The 24,619-nt window shown below is 38.5% G+C and overlaps 1 protein-coding gene and 1 long non-coding RNA gene across 5 annotated transcripts in view; one reads left to right on the top strand and one right to left on the bottom strand.

Annotated features, from left to right (window-relative positions):
* AKAP6 (A-kinase anchoring protein 6) overlaps positions 1 to 24,619 on the top strand; it is a 464,347-nt gene that overhangs the window by 254,215 nt on the left and 185,513 nt on the right. The window lies entirely within an intron of this gene.
* On the bottom strand, positions 287 to 8,905 carry LOC309868263. Its single transcript, XR_014313607.1, has 3 exons — positions 8,676 to 8,905; positions 3,058 to 3,225; positions 287 to 498 (listed from the first exon to the last, which is right to left on the bottom strand). It is a non-coding gene; the product is annotated as an uncharacterized lncRNA (long non-coding RNA).

Genomic DNA, 24,619 nt, shown 5'->3' with positions numbered 1-24,619 from the left:
GGGGTGGAAAGGATTTTGTCAGCGTGAAACATGTGCGGAGACCTCGAGGTGTGAAACGCGTAGTGTGGCTGGAACACGGGATCTTATTGTGGATGAGAATTAGGCTGGCTTGCCACTGCACCAAGGCTCACAGTGTGACCAAAAAATAAAATAAAATAAAATAACCCTTAATGATCAGTGATTTGGGCAGTAATTCTTCATATATTTGTAATTGACATTGTTTAAACCGCTGAGAGAGCCCTATACAGACTTTATATCTACGACGTACTTACTGTTTAAAAAGAAACTTTTCTTGCCGTATTGCATGAAATAAAGCAACCTAAATAGGTTACCCTGAAGTTGTCCAAGACTAAAAGCTTGGATTCGACTTGTTATCTCTCATGTCAGTTCTCTTTCCATGACGTGACCTTGCATAGGTCACGTATACATTGTGCCATGAAATGCATCTCCAAGCAGAGCAGTTATGATCATCTATTTCATCTTAGACCTAAAAGAGAACTGAAATTAAAACATAATAAAAAAATAACTCCAGAATTCATCTTAAGTTTACTTCAGAAGCTACTGGGAACTTGAGAAGCATAATAGAAAATCTAAAGAATATATCTAGGGGGTATTTTTCTTTTTTACCTTGTTTGAGAGACTGCAGAAAAGGACTTGGTCTTAGAAATCTTGTAAAGAAGGAGGATAGGAGGAAATTCAAAGACTCTGGGAAACTTCTCCCCCAGGACTCGGCAGCATACCTTATTTGTTGTATTTCATTTTTTAAAAAAGTGTTTTCCCAGGACTGTGCGATCTTTTATACATGGAAATAGAGAACAGAATTCACCAGTTCTAGAAATAGAGCTTTAGCACTCACTTCCAAGAATTGAAAATTGTAATTATGTATTTTATTTTAAGATAGATTGGTTAAAGCTTATCAGCTAAAACTAGGTTTTCAGTATGTTAAATTTTTGAATGGTGTGTAGCTGGAGGGATTTCAAAACACTGAATACCCAACACCTAAGAAAGGCTGCATTTTTTTTTTTTGACCTTTCCAGGCAAAACCCCAAAATCCTGAAAGCAAGAAAGCATTCTTAAACTTTGCACATTGCCTCCTTTAAGATGTTCTTATTCTTTGTTTTCTTTAGTTGTCACCTCTTCAGCCATCATTATAGCTATCTTAGAATCAAGGCCAGGATGTCCCTAACACAACGTCTCAAACTTTGCATCACTGTAATCAGACAGTGGTTCCTTTGTCCTCTTTAAAGAAACAGATGAGTTTCAAGGGGCACCTGGGTGGCTCAGTCGGTTAAGCATCTGACTCCTGATTTCGCCTGGGGTTGGGCTTTCAGCCTCCTCAGACGGAGCCCGGTGTCTATTCCATGCTCAGCGGGGAATCTGTTTGAGATTCTCTCCCTCCTCACCCCCACCCCTAAGCTTGTTCTCTCTGTCAAATAAATAAATAAATCTTAAAAAAAAAAAAATAGAAGAAGAAGAAAAGTTTCCAGCGCAAAAAATATTTGAAGATTTTATTGCAAATTCAGAAAACTTTACAGCTACCAGAGGGTGACCTACCCGGGGTTCCATCAAACATCTTCATTTCCTTAGTGAAAGGAGATAGAGGGTGAGGTACTTTCAACCCCGGGTTGTGCTTATTTATCTGCCTTCCTCGAGGTTCTTAGATTGACGTCTTAGCTTGTCATCCCTTTGGAAATGGATATATGACTATGAAGGTCACCAGTGTTATCTGTTCAACAATAGCACTTAGAGCAAGCTTAAGAACATTTCTTAAATATGTTTGCTCAGCCCTACAAATGACAGTTTTAGATAGTGGCTAAGAAGGGACATACACGTGGCCTCTGATTTGGTTGTGTCGCAGACAACCTGGCCTTGATTCAGATGTCTAGGGAGGGCAAGTCCAATATTAACACATTTTTTTTTTATGTGTTTATCAGACAACTTAGTATTAACCTAATATTATGTTAATAAATTATAGGTAACTTTTTGGGGGTGTCTGGGGGTGGCTCAATTGGTTAAGCGTCTGCCTTGGGCTTGGGTCATGAGCCTACATCAGGCTCTCTGCTCAGTGGGGAGCCTACTTCTCCCTCTCCCTCTGCTGTTCCCTCCACCCCCCCCTCCTTGTGCTCTTTCTCTCTCAAATAAATAAAATCACTTTTTTAAAAGATTTTTAAATTTATTATTTGACAGGCAGAGATCACAAGTAGGCAGAGAGGCAGGCGGGGGGGGGGCAGGCTCCCTGCTGAGCAGAGAGCCCAATGCAGGGCTCGATCCCAGGACCCTGGGATCATGATCTGAGCTGAAGGCAGAGGCTTAGCCCACTGAGACACCCAGGTGCCCCTCAAATAAATAAAATCTTAAAAAAATTAATTATGGCTAACTTTCCTTAGCCAAAGTGGGGAGAAAGAAGCTGATTTGGAGAGTACCTTTGTATGCTATTTTCTCTGTGTTCTATAGTGCCTCTTGGGTAATATTGCAGCTGGATATTATTATCCTGGAAAGGAATTTGATCCTGATGCTTCCAAAGCACTGTCTTTGTATTCTTTCCTTTTCTGGCTCAAAAGCTTATGTAGGCAACATATTCTTTAAGATCTTCAGAAACGACATAGAAGTAATGAATGGGAATTGCATTTAGGTGTTGCTAGTCCCATATACACGGATGGACACATTCATAGAGAATTACTTGAGATACTTTCCTATCTTCCTCATGCAGAAAGGAGCACAGCTCTATGTGTCAAAAGGAACCAGAAATGATATAGTAAGGTGAAATTGTGCCTAAAGTGGTAGAAAGAAAGACAATAGGCAAAGGCCTGGCCATTATTTATCGAGTGCTGATGGAATGCTCTGCCCAGTGCTGGGCCAGACAGGAGGGAAGACATGCTTAGCGCTCTTATCATCTCAGTGTAAGCACACAGTGTAACATCTTGTCTAATGTAAATTGGGCTATCTCAGATCTAGAATAATAGATCACCCAAGATTCAGATCATCTTAATTAGGATGTTGGCAGATTGAAATGGAATGTGGTTCTTGATGCAAGCAAATGAGTAGTAAATGCATTACCAATTTTCCCTCTTTCATGCGGAATTCTTCCTAAAAGCCAGTATCTGCTCCAGTTCCTTTTCTGAACTATATCAACACAGTCCTGATAGGCAGTACCTAGGGAGCGCCCTTTCTTCTGCAGTGGATTCTTCAGTAGTGCTTTTTTTTGTTATCAGAAGGGCAACTTTTCTTCAAAAGTGTTTTTGAAAGACAGAAACAAAAGTGAGTTACTTCTTTGAAGATCTGTTGTAGGTACTAAATTTATGATAGAATCGAATAAGAGATAGTTCCTCTAATCTCCTTGAGGCACTTAAATTTGCATATTAGCAGATGTATGGGTGGATCCAAGATGAGGAATTTTTTTAAATGGTCTGCCACTCTAATGAGGTGACTGAAAATGATTTGAGATGATAAAAATATACAGCAGGTCAAAGGACAGCTAATGGGCATCCCTATCATGGTCTATATGACATATAACACCAGAGCTTATCTTTTTTTTTTTTTTTTTTTTTTTTTTTTTTAAAGATTTATTTATTTGACAGAGAGAAATCACAAGTAGACAGAGAGGCAGCCAGAGAGAGAGAGAGAGAGAGAGAAGCAAGCTCCCTGCTGAGCAGAGAGCCCGATGCGGGACTCGATCCCAGGACCCTGAGATCATGACCTGAGCTGAAGGCAGCGGCTTAATCCACTGAGCCACCCAGGCGCCCAACACCAGAGCTTATCTTAATTTTTCATACTATATTTCCGTTGCTGGTGGTGGCCTCAAGACCAAAGTGTTTGGCTCAGCAAAAATCTGGAGTGAAATTCTTTGGTGTCTCTAATCAACACAGAGAAATGTCATTGATACGAGGAGGTAGTCTGTTTTTTTTCTTTCGCTATTTAGTCAAGGAGTGCCTAATCTCAGAATCTATGATACCTAGAGTTGCAAAGATGCATGATGTTGTATACAAAGTTACACTCAATGAAAAGCAGCCCTCTTTTACTGGCAGAGTTCACATTTCATAACTCAGCCTGATATATTTTAAAGATAATATATAATAAGTACATTAAGAGGGACTTGGAGGTCAACATTAAAAAACAAAAACAAAAACAAGTATTTAAGCACAAAACGAAAGGCAAGATACAGAATTGCTTCCAAAAACACTTCGAAATTAATAAGTAAATTCTTTGAAGGTGTGAAACAATTACCTCAGTGTGTAATTTACCCTTTTTCCCAGAATGTGTTGTTTCTGTCAGGGGAGCGGTTTGAGCTGAGGAGAGCCCTGCTAACGGGATTACCCTGCTCAGCTCTCCTGTTTATTGAGTCACCTAAGACTTCTTATAAAACAGCAGCTTTTAAATGTACACACACCTGCCCTCCACACCCCGAATCCTCCAAACGTTTGCTTAATTGTTCTCACACCCAGAGTATCTCTCCCATCCAGTGAGGTCAGAAAGCACTGAGAGAGCCGCATTCTGCTTTTTCCCTCTCCTTGGAAATCAACTGGAGCGTACAGTTCCATGTGGTGCCGATGCAGGAGAGGGAGAGCTTTTCTCAGTGTAAGGAACACAGTGCTGTTTGCCACCAGGACTCACAGAACATTCCCAGTCTCACCTCCCACTGCGCCTAAATGAGGGTTAATGTTTTTCAGGAAACGTTAACTAGATTGGAGGTCCTGCTGGGCTGGAGCCTAGGGAGCCATCTCACCGCAGCTTCCAAGCCATTTTTGCACTGGGTTGGGGCCGTGGCTTCCGTCTTTCTAGGTAGTTGGGCTGCAGAGGCCAACACATGTTCTGTATTGCCCCCTGCAGGGCGAAGGTAGGCCCTGGATCTTGCTGCATGAGTAATGGGAGAGGGAAAAAGGAAAGCCTAAAGCAAGAGACCAGGACAAAAGAAAAGAGATGGGGGGGAGGGGACAGAAAAGTATGTGTCCCGTGAAATATAGTAGAAGCTAACTGCGCACGTCTGTTGCTTGGACATTTATACTCATATGTCTCTGTCTCTCTCTCTCTCTCATTCTGTCCTTTTTCTAGCCTGGAAATCAAAGTCAGATAAATCTTTCTTTTGACATCTTGGATGTTATTGTATAGCCATTGTGTGTGTGTGTGTGTGTGTGTGTGGCAGACCCCATTAATGGGGTTAACACTTAGAGTGGGCTTTCTATGCTCTAGTTTTGTGTCAAGCCTTTTACCGGGATGGCCTCATTCTTACGTCGCCATAGTACTAGCAATTTTAGCTCCTATAATCATATCCCTTTACTAATGGGAGAACTTAGGCTCCAAACATATATAAGATACTCAGTCTTACTCATTCTTTTTAAAAACCTGACATGACCGGGTAAAGGCCATTTGACTCCACCTACTCAGTGGAGATTCACGCCACTGTTTCGTTTCATAAATCTTCTACTTAACTCACCATCTCCCAAATGTGTTTTCTTTTTTCTTTTCTCCTTTTTGTCCTCAGATTGTTTTGTTCTCTATATCTATGCTGTTCTTATCCATCCTTAAATCAATAAATATTGAATATGTAAGCTACACTGTGATGTCATAACTCTGGACAAGTCACTGTACTCTCCTTGCTCCCTGCCCATCGGTGGAGACAGACTTGCACATATGTCATTCTAAATTAAGGCAGGCTGTGTGATAAGTCCTATAATAAGGCACACAGAGACAGGGAGTCTGGGGGAGGGGACATTAGTTCAATCTGATGGGGTCCGGGAAGGCGCCCCCTGACCCCTAAGAGAAAATGGATTTTGTGAAGCCCTCTAATATTCTGATAAATTGTTAGTAGGAAGACATTAGAGGGAGAACATTCCAGGCAGAGGAATTAACATGGTCAAAATTATGGAAACGGTAATATCTGAGGAACAGCTAGAGAGTGGTGAACGGTGAATAGTCTGGCTCTTTCAAGCATAGGGTGTCTCTTGTGTTTATGGGTAGGAATGAGGATGTAGTGGGCAATAAAGCCTGATAAGTTTTGAGCTATATATGTAATGGAGAACTTTGAATATCAGCTGCAGACTTTGTATTTTACTAGTGTGCCATGAGTGTTTTTAATGATTGGATTTAGCCATAGAAAACAGATGGCAAAAGTAGGATGAGAGAGGAAGGACCGAATTAGGAATCTAGTACAATAACTAGAGGCAGCTGAAGTAAAGCAGTGGCCGTGATAAAATAAAGAAAAAATAGAAGTGATATTATAGAAGAAGAAATATTATTGATTTGGTATCTGGAGAATAGGGGGCTACTGAGGGAAGAGTTAATGGTGACTCAAAGGAATTGAACATGAGCAATTAGGAGAATCATGTTAGCATTTATAGAGGTTGGCTCATTTTTAATAAGGAGCAGTTTTGAAAGCGAAGTATAATGATCTTGGTATCCAATTAATAAGAATATCTGGGCATATAACTTGGGTACCGGTATTTTTGTAACCTCCACAGGTGATTCCAAAGTGCAAAAAAGTTTGACAACAATGATTTAGAAATAGAAGCCTGAAAATCATCTGTGTGGTTATGCACAATATTCAGTCAAAAATGCAAGCCTGAAGCTTAGAGTAGGGGGTCAATGCTGAGGATATAACTTTGGCAGTCAAAATAGAAATAATAGCTGTAGCCTTGGAAGTTGATAGTGACAGGAGAAGACTATTTTATGAGAATAAGGGAGAAATATGATAGAACCTTGAGGAATGTCTGGAATAACTGAGAGCAAGGATGCCATATTAAAACTGGGGGTTGAATGGAAATCTACATGCTCGACAGTGAGACTTCCAGAATGCTGACAGGCGGGGGAGAGTAAGGATGTAGGTCTAAGGGACTTTTCATGGAATAAGGGTGACACTGTCATGTTTATAGGCCAAAGAATAGAACTAGTTTAAAAGGGACAGTTGAAGAAGATAATTTGAAGAAAGACAAGAAAGAAGGTGAATTGGGGCACCTAGGTGGCTCAGTAGGTTAAAGCCTCTGCCTTCGGCTCAGGTCATCATCCCAGGGTCTTGGGATCGAGCCCTGCATTGGGCTCTCTGCTCAGCAGGGAACCTGCTTCCCTTCCTCTCTCTCTGCCTGCCTTTCTACCTACTTGTGATCTCTGTCTGTCAAATAAATAAATAAAATCTTAAAAAAAAAAAAAAGAAGGTGAAATGACACAATGATTTAGATGAGGGAGAAGTGATCAGGTGGGGCTGTGAGTTTCAGGAAGGGAAGGTGTATCTTCTGAGATAGGAGAGAAAGGAGGACTGTTGGGTGGTAAGCAGGAGTAAGGAGGGTAGGAGCTCGAAGGATTTAGAATGAAGGAAAATTCAGTGTGATTAGTCAGTGAGACAATTAGTTGACTAGAGGGAGGGTTTAGAGTGAGGAGGGACTGGGGAACGAGATAGGGATTCAAATCCCACTGTCCCAATAGAGATTCCCTATAATTTTCCAGTCCTAAGTGATTGCTGTCCCCTCTAAACTGTATTGCATTTACTATTACGTTTGGTGATTATTCACACACAGCCTTGTGACACCATTTCCATTGTTGTCTTGAACTTCCATTTATATCTTTTATAGTTAACTTTTAAGATGATTACTTACACTCCATGACTATAAACTCCTCAGGGCCACATTCGCATCCTAAATTTCTTTGTGGTATGCACTTTAAACATTATTTGGGCTAAAAATATACTTTATTCTTAATCAGTGGATATAGAATATTCTTATTAAAGCTAAGGGCAAAATTACACTTCAGTTTCTCATCTCTCATGATACTTTATTTTAGCTGTATAAATAATGGCACAATTCTATCTTATCACCTTCTCCCTTGTTTTCCACAAATCTCTCCCATTTCCTTTGCCTCTTGCTTTTCATTATGAATAAAACAATCTTTAAAAGAGCCATTTCACCTATTTCTCCTAAAATAACTAGTAATTTTTGCCATAAGAAAGAAAACAACATAATTTTATTATTTTTGTACTTTCTTGATTCAGGTCTAGCTAGTTAACAGTTTTAATAGGTCGTTAGATTTTTAAGAAAAATCTATTTAAACAGACTTGTTGAGAGAATATACCTTGAGCTGCTTCTTTGAAAAGGACTCGAAGTGTCTAATGTAACTTACCAGCTGACCAGCACACTGGTTGATGAAATTTGTAGTCTTTGCTCTAAAGCTCTCTAACAAGATTAGGTGAGATTGAACCTGAGAAGGTAAAGGTCTCTAAATTGACATGAACTGAAAGGGCAGAACTGGATCATACCACTATTTGAATCGCTAACAAAGTCTAATCTCTGACATATTATATTTGGTGCACTATAATCTATGTACATACACATGCTTCTAGTAAATGATGAATGAGGTTTAGCTAACATAATATAGTTTATACTCTTCTGGACCTTTGGAGGAAATATAGGGTTGAGGAGCTCTGCTCTGTAAAATGACCTGGATCACTTCTCTGGAACAGTCTCCATAAAACACACACTCATGCATTTTTCCAAACCAGCTTGGTCGAATTTATTTTCCTGCTGTCATTCATTTGATGCCTCTTCTGGCTTTCATTAGATAGATGGGGGAAATACTGAATTTCACTGGATAGTTCCATCTGGCTCAAACCAGTTAAATAATTTCTGATGGGAATTGTTGGTCCAGTTGTGGAAATAAGAAAGAAATTAATATATATGAACATCAGTACTTACTTGAACCTTCTAAAGTTCATCCATAATTTGAGGGCTATGCACTTTGAATTTTGAGGAATTTTGAAAAACTCCTCTTTGTCTCAGCTCTTTTTTCTTTTTCAGACCCTCATGCCCAAAGCTTTTCTTTCTCTCCTAGCTGAAAGTAAGCGAATAACCATATGGTATAAACTCATGATTCCACTGCTAAGGAGGCTCAGTAGTATCCATGATATGGACTATTGTAGGATACCAACCGCTTAATGTGTTGGGATTTTTCCCATTATTCAAGACTGTGGACATTCTAGAACCTGACCCGTTGTATACTTCGCCAGTGCTTTACACTTACTCCCCCACTTTTGACTGCTTCTCCACTTCACAAACTTTTATAAGAATTACATATTTATTTATAAAATGACAACTTTCTGGGCCCACTACCATTATCATTAATGAAGTTCTCGTGTCATGATGTTTTTTCCTCTCAAGTAAATTAGAATAATATGATTTAATGGAAAACAAAATGTATTTTTTAAAATTATCCTTAAATAGTGTTCTATTAACTTCCGTTGTATTTTAGAGCTAAATAAAACCATCTCATTCCATGATTGGTGAGAACTTTGTAACTACCTTCAGTAACTATTACTATTAATCAGTAATTGAAAATTTCCCCCACCCCCTTTTTTGGTTGAAGGCTAAGAGTTATTAATGGTGTAACCTAGGACAAAGAGAACAGAGATGTGAACAAAGGTATCACAAAGGTAAAACTGATGCTCTGAGTGGTTTTCTTCCTTTGTAATTACCTTTGTGTTTTCTCGAATTGTATCATAGTTTTCAGTTGTATTTCTGCTCCAGACCTTTGACAAATAGCATCTTCTATCGTTACCTGCAGATTCTTTTTAGTGTCAGTTGTACACAAAAAGCTTAATGACTCTTCTCTTTTGGCTAATACACAAAAGAGGAATTGGGTAACAGAGTTTGAAGATAGGATCTCTTTGGAAATCCTGCATTTTAAGCAGATGTTGTCTCATAGTAGCTTCTTTCAATGAACGCCTTAAAATAGAAACTCTTGTTGTGCATACTTTTCCTAGGCAATCGATAGTTCTCTTTCTTCCTGTAAGTGATAAAATTGGATATTGGGAAGTATAGGCACACTTCTCCTAGGAGGGAAATGGGTTGGGGATGAGGCACTATTGACAAAATCATCAACAGCAGTATCAAACAATGCTTATTAGGCTTCATTGGAAGGCGGGTGGGCTGCCCAAGCAACAGCCATTGCCCACCCCCTCCTCCTGTACTGTGTGGTTCAAGGAAATGGACCGTATCCCCCAGCCCAGGCAGTGACTTGCAATCTGTCAGACAACCAAGAGGGCTCCTCTTTCAAGTTACTGATTGGTTTAGGCACAACCAACTGATGCCTTCTGACCAGTGAGAAATGAAGAAAAGTCTCTGCAGGGCTTTCGGAAAAGTTTTTTGTTTGTTTGTTTATTTTTTAAATTTCTTGTAGAAAGAGACAAAGAAGGGAAAGGACTCCCTTTCCAACTCTGGATGCTTCCACAAGGACACGAAGCTGAGCTGCTGTAGCCGTTTTGTCTAATCATGAGTAGAACTAGGCTGACGTCAAGGCTGATACGCCAAAGATGACAGAGGAGAAAGATGGATTTTTTTTTTATATCATTGAATAGCTGAATTCACCAACCCTAGAGCCGTCCTACTTTCAGCATTTTTGACAATTTCCTTCTTTGTTTAGGCTCCTTCTGTTAGCAGAGTTGGAATTTTCAGTTCCTGGGGACACACAAATCTTAAGCAACAAATTCACCGTTTTAATGAAGTTTTACCAGCTGCTGAGTATTCTACACGTTGACTCTTTCTCTACCTGTTACTGTTCAAAGTACTTTTACTTCTTTTTTTCCCTCACTGCTAAACAATCATCTCTTTTTCTTCTCAACTCATTGCTACGCTGGTGTCTTTGGCCACAGGTACTCTTAGTGAAACTATCCTCATCAGTGTTCACTCATGACCTCTTGGTGACCAAGTCAGTTTCTGAGTCTCAGGTTCCGTCTGTAAGTAAAACATGTGGTCTTGATTGGTGGCTTTCATTAAAAAACTATTAGCCAATTTTTTTTATTTCAAACTAAATCTTACTCATAACCCCAACAGATAAAACACCACAAAATATAAAATTAAAATAAAATAAAAGATGCTTTTAACACACGTATGCACACACACACACACACACACACACACACACAGAGAAAACCAAAGTGGAATTTCTTAGTTGACTCAGAACCCAAAGACTTTTCACCCTGTTTTTTGCAATCCGAGTCTTCTCTAGCCCTCCCTGCCCTGACCTCTGCCGAAGTCAGAGTTCACACAGGACACAGTTCTAAAACTAGATTCCCAGTTGACCTTGTGGCTGTCTCTCTTGCTTCTTTTCCATTTGCACTTGTAATTCTTCCAATTAGAATGCTTCGGTGGTTTTCCGTGGCCTACCTATCAAATTCCCTCCTTCCTAACTTTGTTCCTTTGAGTCTCCTTGGTTTTCATTTGGTGCAGCCACATGTCTTTTCTCTCTGCTCTTCTCATTCTGCTCCTCAGATCTTTGCCCATCTGCACCTATTCCGTCCTTTTCATTCCCACCAGGGACGCATTTGAATCTGAGTGACTGTCCGTGTCCTGAATGTGCCTATACCACTTCTACCTCAGTTGTGGCACTTCGAACATTCTGTCTTTGAATATTGTATTAAAGATAATCCTGGGTGGCTCAGTCAGTTAAGCATCTGTGTTTGGCCCAGGTCGTGATCCCAGGGTCCCGGGATCGAGTCCTCCACATTGCTCTCCCTGCTCTGCAGGAAGTCTGCTTCCCCACTGCCTGCCCCTTCCTCTGCCTGTGCAAATAAATAAATAAAATCGTAAAAAAAAAAAAAAAAAGGTATTCCTCAAGGTATATGCTCTGAGAGGGGGGACTATTTCTTGTTCATTGTTCTAAACACTGTGGTGCTCAGCACATGTCCCTCAAAGACTACTCTCAAAACATGCTGGTTCCTGATAAAAAATTTACAACAGAAATCAAAATCCTTATATTGTGAGGATCCTTTAGGTTATTTATTTCTGTTAGTTCTTTAAATATTTCTGTTTAGGGAACCTAGGTGGCTGAGTTGGTTTGGCAACTGCTTTCTGCTCAGGTCATGATCCTGAGTCCTGGGATCGAGTCCCACATCAGGCTCCCAACTCCAAGGGGAATCTGCTTCTCCCTCTGACCTTCTCCCCTTTCATACTCTCTCTCACTCTCTCTCTCTCAAATAAATAAAAAAATAAAATAAAATAAAAAATATTTCTGTTTAAATATTTTTGTTCTTTAAATATCAGTTTTGTAAACTGATCTATACTCTGAAGTTACCTGGATTCAATTGATTTAATTGATATGATGGAATCTAGGCCAGTTATATAAAACTTAAGTGAAGTATCTTTTTAATGTAAAATGTTTTATAGCTTTGCATTTCACAATTAAAAAAAAAAAAAGGAAAAAGAAAGCAGCCTACCATACCCATACTTGGAAATTTGCCTTTTTTGACACTTTAAGCAGGGTTATTTATGAGTTAGCTCACGGACATCCTAGGCATACAAGTTGTGAGTTAATGAAAAGTGTGGCAGCTGTACAATACTATAATTTTCAAACACTTAATTTTAATTTAAGTAATTGTTATTGAACTCTCAGGAAGGATAATCAAATGTGTGATTTTGATATAGTGTATCTTTTTGTTGTTGTTGTTTATTTTCCTGTTTCCCATAACCACTATAAGATTGTCATATCTTAGGGCGCCTGGGTGGCTCAGTGGGTTAAGCCGCTGCCTTCGGCTCAGGTCATGATCTCAGGGTCCTGGGATCGAGTCCCGCATCGGGCTCTCTGCTCAGCAGGGAGCCTGCTTCCCTCTCTCTCTCTCTCTGCCTGCCTCTCTGCCTACTTGTGATTTCTCTCTGTCAAATAAATAAATAAAATCTTAAAAAAAAAAAAAAAAAAAAAAAAAAAAAGACTTTAAAAAAAAAGATTGTCATATCTTAATAAAGTGTGCTTGACAATCCCATTAAGTTTAATAAAAGTTATGAAAGTTGTTGAAGGAAAGTATGTACCCCTGTATAACTATTTAGTTTCTACTATTTTATTTTAGCTGCTTAGTTCTTCATAATTTTATTAATTGGTATGATTTAGTAAAGGATTATCAAGAGAATCCTTTTCTGTACCTGCAAACAAAAAATGACACATACGAATGTATTGTCAGAGTTGAATGGTTGACTAATGAAGTCATCCGTGGTTGCTGAGAAGATCAAAGATAGTTCATACGTAAACTCCTATAGCTGTTGCCAGGGTAGGCATCTGACTCCCTGTTCTCATGCTTGGTGAGTGTTGGGCAGGAGCCATGGTCTGCGCCAAAGTAAGGAGCTTTGAGTGGGATGTGAAATGAATGAGAATCACAGCATCTGGGGAGAAGGTGGGCATGAGAACCCAAAACACAGCTGGACTGAGCCCACACCTGGAGGGGATGGATATGAAAAGAAAAATGGGAAGTTGAATGTAGAAAGAGCCACTTTGAGGCTACTGTACTCAGTTTCATATGCTTTACAACACACGGACATTCGGTGGTCACAAAGGGGTAGCAGTAGAAGCTGTTAATGCGCCAGAAAAGCCAGCATAGGCCATGTCTTCCATACAGCATCCTGTGATGCCTAGGGTCTCTCCTCAGTGCAAAACTACTTGCCTTGTGGACCCCACAGATTCAGGGTGTGATGTCTTCATACTTTTGAACTCTGGCTTTACGCCCTAACGTGACTAGCTTCTGAAATATAAAAGATACAGGATCTGAGCTCTCTAATTTGATTTTAATTTTGTTATTATTATTGGAAATGGTTATTATATCTTGTCAAGGGTCTTTGAGGTTAAGATTTTATCTAGAGATCTGCAGTAAATTGCTTCTGTGACTGGTGTTCCGTATTTATTCTTGGTAGATCTGGTATTCACAGGGCAGCATTTGAAGCATGCCAGCCGGCTGGTGATTTCACACGGACTTGGCTGCTGATCCGTTTCTACTTTGCACATTCCCCCATTCCTTGCCCATTAATTCTGTAAGACTCAGTTTAAATCAGGAAAGGAAAATGGGCTGCTTAAAATGAATATTGTCAGGGAAAGGCCCTTACCCCTAGGAAGCTCGGTAAATTTCTTTCTGAAAGTATTTGATGCTTGCTGCTTAACTTCCAGCAGTAACTCTGTAGGGTCAGGCCCTAGGGATGAGAGACCTATGGAGAAGACTCCAAAGAGGGGAAGATAAGGAAGCTTTTTTCCAAGCAGCTTTACCTGTTTCAGCATACATGGCCAGTTTTTTATATATTACAGAAAAATATGAGATGATTAAGGCCAGCTCATAAAGCAGTATTTCCTAGTGTTTTCCATATCTTGGTGTCCCTTGAGCATAGAGCACTAAGTGGGCTCCACTGTCTATCTGTATCCGGGCACCCCAACTGTGTTCATCATCATCTGCTCACAGAAGCCTGGAAACCCTGGGGGATCGGTGTTTGGCAGAGTTGGTTGGTTTGTGCAAAATTTGGGGAGAAGAGAATAGAGTGAGGAAGTGAGCAAATTGTGGCAACGTGAGTGAAAGTGGTGGTGAAGATGCAGAGGGATGACCTCTTATCTAATTGTATTGTGATTTTGAATAAAAAGATCTTTGTTAGGTGCAGGCCGAGCATAGTTGTGTTCGGTGCTAGTGGGAAGCTATTTGTCTAGTGCGACTGAAAAGAGTCTGGGTTTACGAGTCCAGGGCCCCACAGAATTGTGGAGAGTGGTGGAAGATACTTGTTGTATTAGGTGGCTATAAATGATGACCAAGCATTGGACTAATAGGACAGATGAAAATATGCTGTTCAAGAAAAATAGTCTCCTTTTCATAAAACACATGACAGTCCTGGCCCCTGCATCTGCCATGATATAATGACCCTATTAACACAAAAGAAATGAAAAATAAGGAGTCAGCATGGCTGTTACCTAAGCCCATCATAACATTTTAAATTGCTTAAAGTTGAAATCTCCTCAAAAGAAATTACAGCTGTTGAGTGGCCCTTTTGGCTACTTGGCAAGCTCTGTAATTCAAACAGTTTAGGAATTAATTCTTTGGGAATTTTGTCTCAGCTTTTCTGTGTAAAAGGGTCACAGTTTTTTATATATTACAGAAAAATATGAGATGATTAAGGCCAGAAAAATCAGGCAGGGGAAAAAGAAGAAAACATACCTCTTTCCCTGTTTCATAAAACTGTGGTAGAGTACTAAGTAAGACAAACAACCTCATAATTAGAAAGAAAATTATGAGAAGTTATTTTTATTCTAAAAATCACATTAATGGCTTTGTCTGCAGCACAGTTATTACCAATTGCCATTAACTTGTTGACACAAACAAGCTTAAAATTTACTTCATATTCTGTAGTCCTAATAATTTTTTGAAAAAGTGTGGCATTCAAATGATGTAATTAAAACAAGTAGAATAATAAACATATATTTATGAAGGGCTATATATGTATTTGTTTTAAGTTGAACAGATAATTTCTAGTGGTTTTGTGAGTCATACAGTGAATAATTAATATAAATTTAAATCCAAATATTAACATTTCAATTTCCAGTTTGGTGAACATAAGCAAATTATTATAAGTTTGTTTTCAATTCCTGCAAAGCATATTAAAATTAACTTTTCCTCCATTTAAGTAATGTGTATAACTAAACTTCCTTCCTACTGTGAAACGGTTTCATTTATTGCTATTTGTAAACTGCCTAGGATAGATGCAGAGTGGATTGGGCTCGAAACTCCTTGAACAGTTTCTTTTGAAATAACACTACATACGTTAAGCTCAATTACACATCCAAACAGCCACAGCTCACTTTTGGTAATTTATTCATTGATTTAACATAGTACCCAGAAGAGCCATGCCTGCTGTCATTTTTGTAATATATTATGTTTTAAATATACTCATGCTCACCCATGCACACCATTAAGGTGTGCATAAACCTGTGTTTTTCTCTCTTGACAGCTATAAATGTTTGTTATTATTACACAAAACATATGTTCATGTTGTTTTTGTCTAAATTATTCTATCTGGGGCTATAAAGTTTTAATGTTATTAGTTGCCCTTAGAATTTTAATGTTTCACTGCTGTAACCTTCTTAGGATTTCTGTGCAATTAAATAGAAACTATTTCACTGCAGCCTGGAAGAACAATATATTTTATACAAATAAAAAAAAAAAAACCCTTCTTGCTCCATTTTCTTTCAGTGTAGTAAAAATGTTTGCTTGACAGTTTTTCTTTTTGGGCTATGGAAGCCTCACCTGTGGTCATACCTGAGCACCAGCTGCATGGGGAACATTGTTCTTCCTGTGGCTTCTGGATGCTTCCATCCACTGGAAAGACATGAGTCAAGCTCCATTTCATCCATTTCAGCCAAAAGGAGGATATTTTACCAGCCCTTGAGGGGTCATTCTGGATGCTATTTAGTTGACTGCACTTGGGCCTGGCTTTGGTCTAATCTGTCCAGAGACCAGTAGGGACTAAATGGCAAGTCCATTATAATGCCAAATATAGGTCTGATTTGATTTGTTTTCCTAGCTTCAGTCAAGGATGATTAATCAAGAATGCTTTTATTTACACATCAGCAGAACACTAGCATTTGGTTGAGCCATAGGGGTGCTTTCCTCTTAGGTCTCTTCTCCTTTCTATACCCACTCACTTGGTCTAGGCCTTATCGTTCCAGCCAGACAGGGTTGAGATGAATCTCGAGATTTGATTTCCCACAGATAGAATCAGGGAGCTGCAAATAGTTTGTATTTTACAGATGAGGTTCTAAGGGGGTCCTGCCTTGTTTGCCTATAACCCTGTGGTGACTGTGGGCAGTGCCCACCCTACCCTGAGTCTTTGAGTTGTTCAGCCACAGTGTTGAGGCTGAGTAGTGTCACTGACGTTGAATTGACTCCCAGCTTCAATTTTACCTCTGGTTACTGATCACTCCATTTCCATCCTCATCTTCCTAAAATACATGTTGGGTCACATCCAACTTCAGATCAAAAGCCTTGCCACAATAAATCCAAACTCCTTAATGAGGTATTTAAAATTTTCCTTGATCCAGCATCAAATCACTTCTCCGGGGTCATTGGCCCTTAGTCCCGTCACACAGCCCATACCTCTCAGTCCCACTTCTCAGATACCACACTCAACCACAGGTCCAAGCTTGTTCCCTTGGGCTGGGTGCTCTTCTCTGCTCTCTATCCATCCTAACCGAATTTCTTCAGGGTCCTTCTCAAATCTTACTTCACCCATTTGGGTTATCCTAATTCTCCTTCAGTCAGAATTAATCACATCTGTTATATTCCTTCAGCATGTTGCTCTGTGGGAAGCAACACCTATTTCTCATGTTTTTCATTCTGTCTTATTGTTCACTAGATCATAAACTCCATGAGGGCAAGAACTGGATTTCTTTCCTCTTTGTTTTTGTACTAATACTTACATACTACTTAGTAGATACTGTTTTATTGGTGAGTGAGTGAATTATATTTCTTCTTTTTCTCTTTTCTTTTCTTTTTTCTTTTCTAATCTTGAAAGGATTGGGAATCACTGAACCTTTAGGCTGATATCAGCTGAAGGTTTATTCAGTCTCCTGGCTTTGTTCAGACCTTATGGACATGTATATGGACCTAAAGCGATATAGACCTAAAGTCTGACAGACTTATAGAAAAGGAGGTGATATGACTCCTCAGAGCAACACATTATATTAGTGGAAAAATCCTATTAACAAATTCTTTTGCTTACATCTGAAAGTGTCATCAAATGCTCAGTTCATCTTGTCTGTCCTCTGAGGAATGGAAGGCTATTTGGTTTTCATTCTTTGAATAATCTCCTACTGCAATAAAACTCACTGTGAAAGTCAGAGAAATAAAACAAATGCACTTTGAACTAGGGGTATCTCATATATCCTTACTGCTTAACTTCTGTTTGCATCCCAGTTTCACTTGTAAGGAAATTAGCTATTTATTAATCATTATTTGGAATTATGTATTTTTTTTTTAGGTTATGAGATTGAGTTGCCACAAAAGTCAGAATAATTGTCTATCAACTTGATTTGTTCTTAATTAAAATATAAAGTTTCAGAGCAGTGTAAGTTTAATTTTGTCCTTAAACAGTGCTCTAAAATAAGATACATTATGAAACGAGAATTTCTCAATGTTTTCAAGAACTGAGCCTACTAGGATGTTATTTTAACAGAAAATTGGGTTAGTGTCCCTTTTCTTTCTTCTCTGGCCCTACCCCCAGTTAATGGCAGTCTCCAGGAAAGGGAAAACAGGAAATGAGGTTCTTAAAGGATTTATGGAAGTCTTTTCTGTTAAAATCATCCTTTTGGACATCTTTTTGTCTCCCATATTTTCCAGTTTAACACCATATGCAAAGTCCAGTTGGAAAAAGACTTAGAAAGCCACATTTAACTTCTTTTTTAAGCATTCATTTCCCCCCACCCTTTTTTGTTAAAAGTGGTCTCAAATGGTGGAGATGAAGGTCCTTAATAGCAGCAGTCACTAAACATGAACAGTAGACCTCCTCCATACCATTTTAATTACTTTTAAGGCTCCTAACAATTATATCAGGGCAAAGGGTGGGAGGAGGTGATGTGGAGGGGAAGCAGCTTTCTCTTTTAGAAACAGAAAAACTTGTAATGGAAAATTGCAACATTTGTCGAAGAAGGGGAATGACTGAGAATGGTAAGTCAAGGTGCTTGGTTATACACTAATCTCCCATCGAGTGCTCATTACTGCTAAATAATTGTGTTACAAGAAGGTGTCTCAGTTAGGAAAGGGTCAAGGAGGTCAGTTATCTGGTGGTAATGACCATAGCGGTCATTAGAGGGTATTAATGCTATTAAGAATACAGCTTTAACTTTTTATTGAAGTTTTTATTTAAATGATATTAACTTCAATTCAACTTTTAATTGAGGTGCAACCATCCAAATTCTACAGCTGGGCACCAAGAAGTAATGAACATAAAATTACATGTTCTTCTGATAGGTTGATGGTTCTTTATTAGAATTTCAAGGGCCTCCACAGAGCTGTTATTAGACACAAACTGCTCTGAAGTCTTCTATTAGAATTAGGATTGGGTGAATGATTCCCGGAAAGAATTTCACCGTGGACCACTGCAAGGGAAAAAATGGAGGGAATACTAAAAGGAAGTTTTTTTGTTTGTTTGTTTGTTTGTTTGCTTGCTTTTTTCTTTTCAATTTGAAAGGGTTCATTTATATAGCTAGTTTTGGGTGCATATGCCAGACCCTTAAAACACAGTATATGTCTCCCTTCTTTCCTCTTTTCCTTTCTGTTTTCTCCCTTGGTGTCCAAATAAATGGGGGGAAAATAGAAAAAGTTTCCTCCAAAAAAGGTTTTTTTTTTTTTCCTTCCTTTCTAAATTGTAAGGAAGCTCATCTCTCTTGATAATTACACACATCTGTGTGTTACTTTTTTTTTTTTTACAGTGGCAGTACCTGTGAGAAGTCAGAATATAATAAACATTTTATTAAAATATGTAAGTTGAGCCACACAAAGGGGAGAATTGATGCCAGTTTTTTGCCATCCGTGATTTATAAATAAGTTGTTCTCTAAATAAAAACGTCCAACCACCTGCAGTTCAGATCTCCTGAAGTGGGAGGGATGTGTGGTTTAGGGAGGGAGACTTCTGTTGCTCCTTCTCTAGGAACAAACGGGAGATAAAGCAATTTCAAGGTTCGTAGTTTTACCTCTTCGAGCCAAAAAGGAAGAAGGTATGGGTAGTGAACAATTTCATAAACAAAATCGTCCATACCTAAAACCCTTTGTTTCATTGTACTTTGTGAAGATTTGGTGTTAAGTTGGTTGGCTGCCATTTTACAGAAAAGAAATTTGCTGAAGAAATTGATAATGGCCTTTTTTTCCTTGGGAAAACTATTTAAACTACTTTACATTTTTGGTAGATAGCCAGCGTTTTGTCATTTAGACATGTCACATTACTATGAAAACACAATGAATCATAATACAGTGTAACTATGTGATTTGCTGAAGTTCTGGTTTCTCAAAAAATTTAAAAAGGGAAAAAAAGGGGAGAGAAAGAAATGAAAAAAGGAAGGCACACATTTTTTCCAGTATGAAAGCCATTTAGCATTTCCCCCCACATGATTCAATAGACGTATGCTCTCGAGGTAGCCCCACTTCTGGAGTTCCAGGTATTGTAAGTGGGATTTTTCTGTAAATGTAAGAGGATAACCCCAAGCTTTGTTCCTAATCAGAGAGCATATGTGTAAGGTTATGACATGTTCTAGTGAGCTAGTTGCATGTAAGCATTCATTTGTCAGGCAGCTATAAGGATTAGATCCTAGATTTTTAAACGCGACCAAACTTCTTCAGTGACTTGAAATTAGGTCTTTAGTAAGTATGACAATCCTCGGCCATATTACATTCACCAAACGAGGTAATTAGTTTGGACTGACCTTGTTGTGAAAGGACAAGAAAACTGCTTTCCAATAGCTAGGTGAATATGGGCCATTTCTGTGTAATAGCCAGAAATTTATATTCTAAGCTGTGGATTTTTCTTTTCCTGTGTGCTGACTGAGGCTGCAGTTCTCAACTGCCTCTTCCTGTCACCATTAAATAATGTTGTCATGTAAATTCTTAATTGAAGATCCCATCTCATTTTAAACTTGGGCTTTGAGAAGATCTAGTTTCATAGGCTCGTTTAATTTACTTCAAACCATCTTTAAATTGGAATTAGAAATAAGGTCCCAGATGAGAATATAAGCAAGCAGCTTATTGTATTGTTCAACATTTAGAAAATGAAGGATTTTTTTTTTTTTTACTATAAAAAGAGTATAATGGAAATTACCTCATGTTGCTATTTTGGAAAAGAAAAGCAATATAATGCATTACTTGTAGAATTTGATGAAAAAGCCCTGTTAATGCAGTAGAGTTAGGTATCAGCATTGATTTTATTTTCCAAGACATTTTTGTAATAATTTTTACAATAGTTCAGGGGAAAAGGCGAGATGCTTTTGGATCAGAGAGAAAATATCCCTATCACAGCTAATGTCTCCTGCTAGGATTTATATGCAAGCAATAACTCCAGCTGAATGAAATTATAACCTGATAACATGAACCTTCAGTGCTCTTTGAAATCTGAGGTAAGAGGTAAGCCCTTCCACATAGCATGTATAAGCTCTGCTTAACAGCGTAACCCTTTCCTGATTCAAAGGGGTTAGTTCCTTTAATATTTTAAATGATGCCTTGTTTTTTCCTAATATTAATAATAATGGCTATTCATTGAGGAACACCCAGAAGCTACAGACAACAGTAAAAATGAAATAAAGTTACAACTCTCTTATTGAATGGTAAGGATGGCTAACATTCTTCCGTGCAATATTTCCTTCTAGTCTTTCTTCTACTGCCAATAATTTTCATGAATTTTTCAAAATTCACCGATTATACCTAGGGAGACTTAAATTAAATCAAGATATGTTATGCTTTACAAATATGCTTTCCATGCCTCATTTTCCAAAATAGCATTTCATTTTGTTAGGGAGCTTTGTTCACATGTTTATATGACTAAAATCTCACATTGTGCTTGAAATATCCCATCTATTGTTTACCGTGTTATTTTTAGAAAATTATTCTTTAAGTACCCTATGTTTGTGTATAAGATTAAGTTTAGCACCACTTCTGTGCTTATGCAAATAAGCTCATGATGTTATAATGACAGGTTTTATATTTACCAATTTTCCACTTTTCGGAATGCTTTCTTGGATAGTTTATGATTTCATGATTGGATTTCATGATTGAATAGTTTATGATTTTTTAAGATTGAGATTGGTTAGATTTTAAATAGGTTTTACAAATGTAGCAAAACGGAGTTAGTAAACACTATATATTACAGTTGTGCAGTTGTACAAAAGTGGGAGAAATACATTTATTGATCTCCTGAGAGCAATAATTGCAGCATGAAGAGATGGGATTCTATTCACATTCTTGTAGTGCTTCAAAGTCCGTTGCTATGATTGAACCCAGCACTGCAGCGTCTCACCAATAAGAGGTAGCTTATAAGACGATTTGAGTTACTCTGTTGAAAGTAGCCTTAGAATAAGCTGTTGAATTTGCCACATAAATGAGATGTTTAAAATGATTTAAAAATTTACAGCAGCATTTCGATTGTCAATTTAGGTAAAGGTCTTTAGAAAGCAAATGCAATATACCGTAGATGTGGTTATGCTGTGGGTTGTCAGTGTTCTTTTATAAATATGGTGATATGTAGCAGATCATTATAATACAAAAGAAGCCTTCTTAGACCTTGATGACATTCTGATAGCATTCTATAGTATTTAGGAAATGGCATTGTAGGTGATGGAGTGTGAGGCAACTTTCTCTTCCTAGAGGTAGAATTTCCATTATTATATTCATTCCTTTTCCCCAAGGCTTACAAAAAATGCTTGTTTTATTTTTAAAAGCAGAGGAGGTGGGAGATGAAGTGACTGGACATCTTTTCTGTTATGAACTATTGACCATCCTTTTTCTTCCTTGCCAGCTAAATGACAAATATTTATTGAGCATCTTTTATGAAAAACACATATTGTATTCTCTTTAAATGTCTTTGAACGAAAGTTTAGAAGCTTTTGCTATTAGGGAGGGCTTAACTGCTACAATGATCAATGTGTCCATTTGTCAATTTATTCTACAAATACTTACCAAGTACTTGATATGTCGTCTTCCCCAAACTTTCAAGTTTTGTGTTCTGGGAACACTTGGGCTTCCCCTAAAAGATTTGGTAGGATTGCAAGATAGGAGAGAGACAGACCAAACCCGTAAGTGAAAATCAGGTAAGACTGATCTTTGATGGGAATGTCCCGGATTTGGCAAACTTTGTGCTCAGATAAATGGTAAATTTCCAGAGACACACTTCTGTGCATAAGAATCCGAACACAAGTGCATGATGTGGGAGCTGGGAAGGGAATCAAAGAACTAGGCTTTGGACCAGAGCAACAGTGACTTTTTGGAAAGACCTTAGAAGCTATAAAGGACTGGTAGGGACAACAAATTTGAGCAAGAAAACCAAATAGACAGTGTAAGGCTAAGATTCAGAATGCTGTTTTGTATGTTTCAAAAATTCCAAGGAAAAGTCTTGGAAACAACTCATTCTAAGAATACCATTACATCATTTTTATTTGAGTTAATGATTTGCATACTTGGGGTCAACTTCTTTAGCACCAAAATGTATTTAGATTAGACCATTCTTAACTATCACTTATTTGTATCACACATATCTTGTATGCAACTAGAATATTTTATTAGTTCAGCAGCCACAAAGAGTCAGTAGGTAAAGTCATCTTAATTATAATGCCATCTACAATAGAAAATCAGGAAGGTATGACATATGTTAACTGGGTCCTTTCTCTGTTTATTTTTCTAATTCAATTTCATTTTAATTGTAACAAAACAGTATAAAGGATTCATATCCACCCCATCAATTCATATAAACTGTCTTTGAATCACTTTTCAGTCTTTGACAGATTTTGGCACAAGATGATAAAATCATACACCATAAGGCTTTTACACCAGAAAATATGGAAATAGAACAGCAGTTGTTCTCAAGACAGAGCCCTCTATCTGGGAAGAACAAGAGATTTCTCCCCCTTCTATGAAGTTTACTCATTTCAGTCTGCTTCTTTAATTTATAGCAACAGCATCTTTAAAGAGCACAGGCTTCCTCTGGTAGATGACATTATTTTTCCCACGATTCATTCCCCTCTCCTGTAAGAAGATTCTACACCCTGGACCACTACCATGTGACTTGCAGGCCTCCTGGGGAGGAGGATGCACCCTTGCCCCACGGATCGATCTGGAGCCCAAGCATGGCCATGTGACTTGCTTTTGACAGTGGTAAGTGAGCAGATGTTTTAAGAGCCACTGTGTGTCTCAGTCAGCTCTCGCTCTTTTCCTCTGCCGCAAGGCTCACATGTCCAAGTAAGGGCTTCTCCTTCATCCTGGATTCAGGAATGAAGAAGACAGATGGAGGAAACTCACAACTCCCTCACAGCTGTCCTTAGCAGACATGTAATATAAGTGAGAGGTAAACATTTGTTTTTGTAAGCCCCCAACATTTGGGGGTTGTTACTGTAGCAAAGCTCACCAAATACAGTTACCAAAGGCCTAAGGATTTCCCCAACTTCACCAAACCAGTCTGTGCCGCTGCATGTCTCCCCAGCTCTTTCTTCCTCTAACAATATTCTCTTGCTCACAGATCTTCTGTAGTTCCTTATTTCGAATTCAAACCTTTTCTAGTTTTAAGGCAGCCTACAGCCATAATTCATATGGCGAACTTCCTTTCTGTTTTACTTCACATAGCTTTCATGACTATTTGAGCCAGTTTCCTCTTTGCCCCCAAAGCTCCAGACATGTGTTCAGGGCAGTAGAGTATAGTGATTAAGAGTGGCTCCTGGATTGAGACACTGTAGGAGGAAACCCTGCTCCCACCATCGACTAGCTGGGTGACCTTGAACAAGTTACTTAGGCTATTTAAGCTTCAGTTTTCTTATCTGCAAAATGAGAATAATAAAAGTACTCAAATCACAGGGCTGTAGTATGATTAGGTAGTGTTAGGCATGATAGTGCTCAGTGTGGTACCTGCCACATAGGACACAATCGGTAAATGGTAACTGGGATTATGTAGTTGCTTTCATGTGGAATGATTTTCTTTCTTCTGACTTATCTCAGTTTTAAACAAACTTCCAAGTTTGAGTTCAAAGCTCACCTTCTCTATGAAGTCTTCCCTTACAGTTTTTTGGCACTGCCTTTACTTACGCATTACTATTTCTTCCTAATTTTAAGATTTTGAAAGCAGTGATGAGTTAAACTTACTCTGTATCTTTCTATAGGCTGAAG

The sequence above is a fragment of the Mustela nivalis genome, assembly GCF_964662115.1.
Source record: "Mustela nivalis genome assembly, chromosome: 6".
Taxonomy (NCBI): domain Eukaryota; kingdom Metazoa; phylum Chordata; class Mammalia; order Carnivora; family Mustelidae; genus Mustela; species Mustela nivalis.
This window is presented reverse-complemented; position numbering and strand designations above follow the sequence as displayed.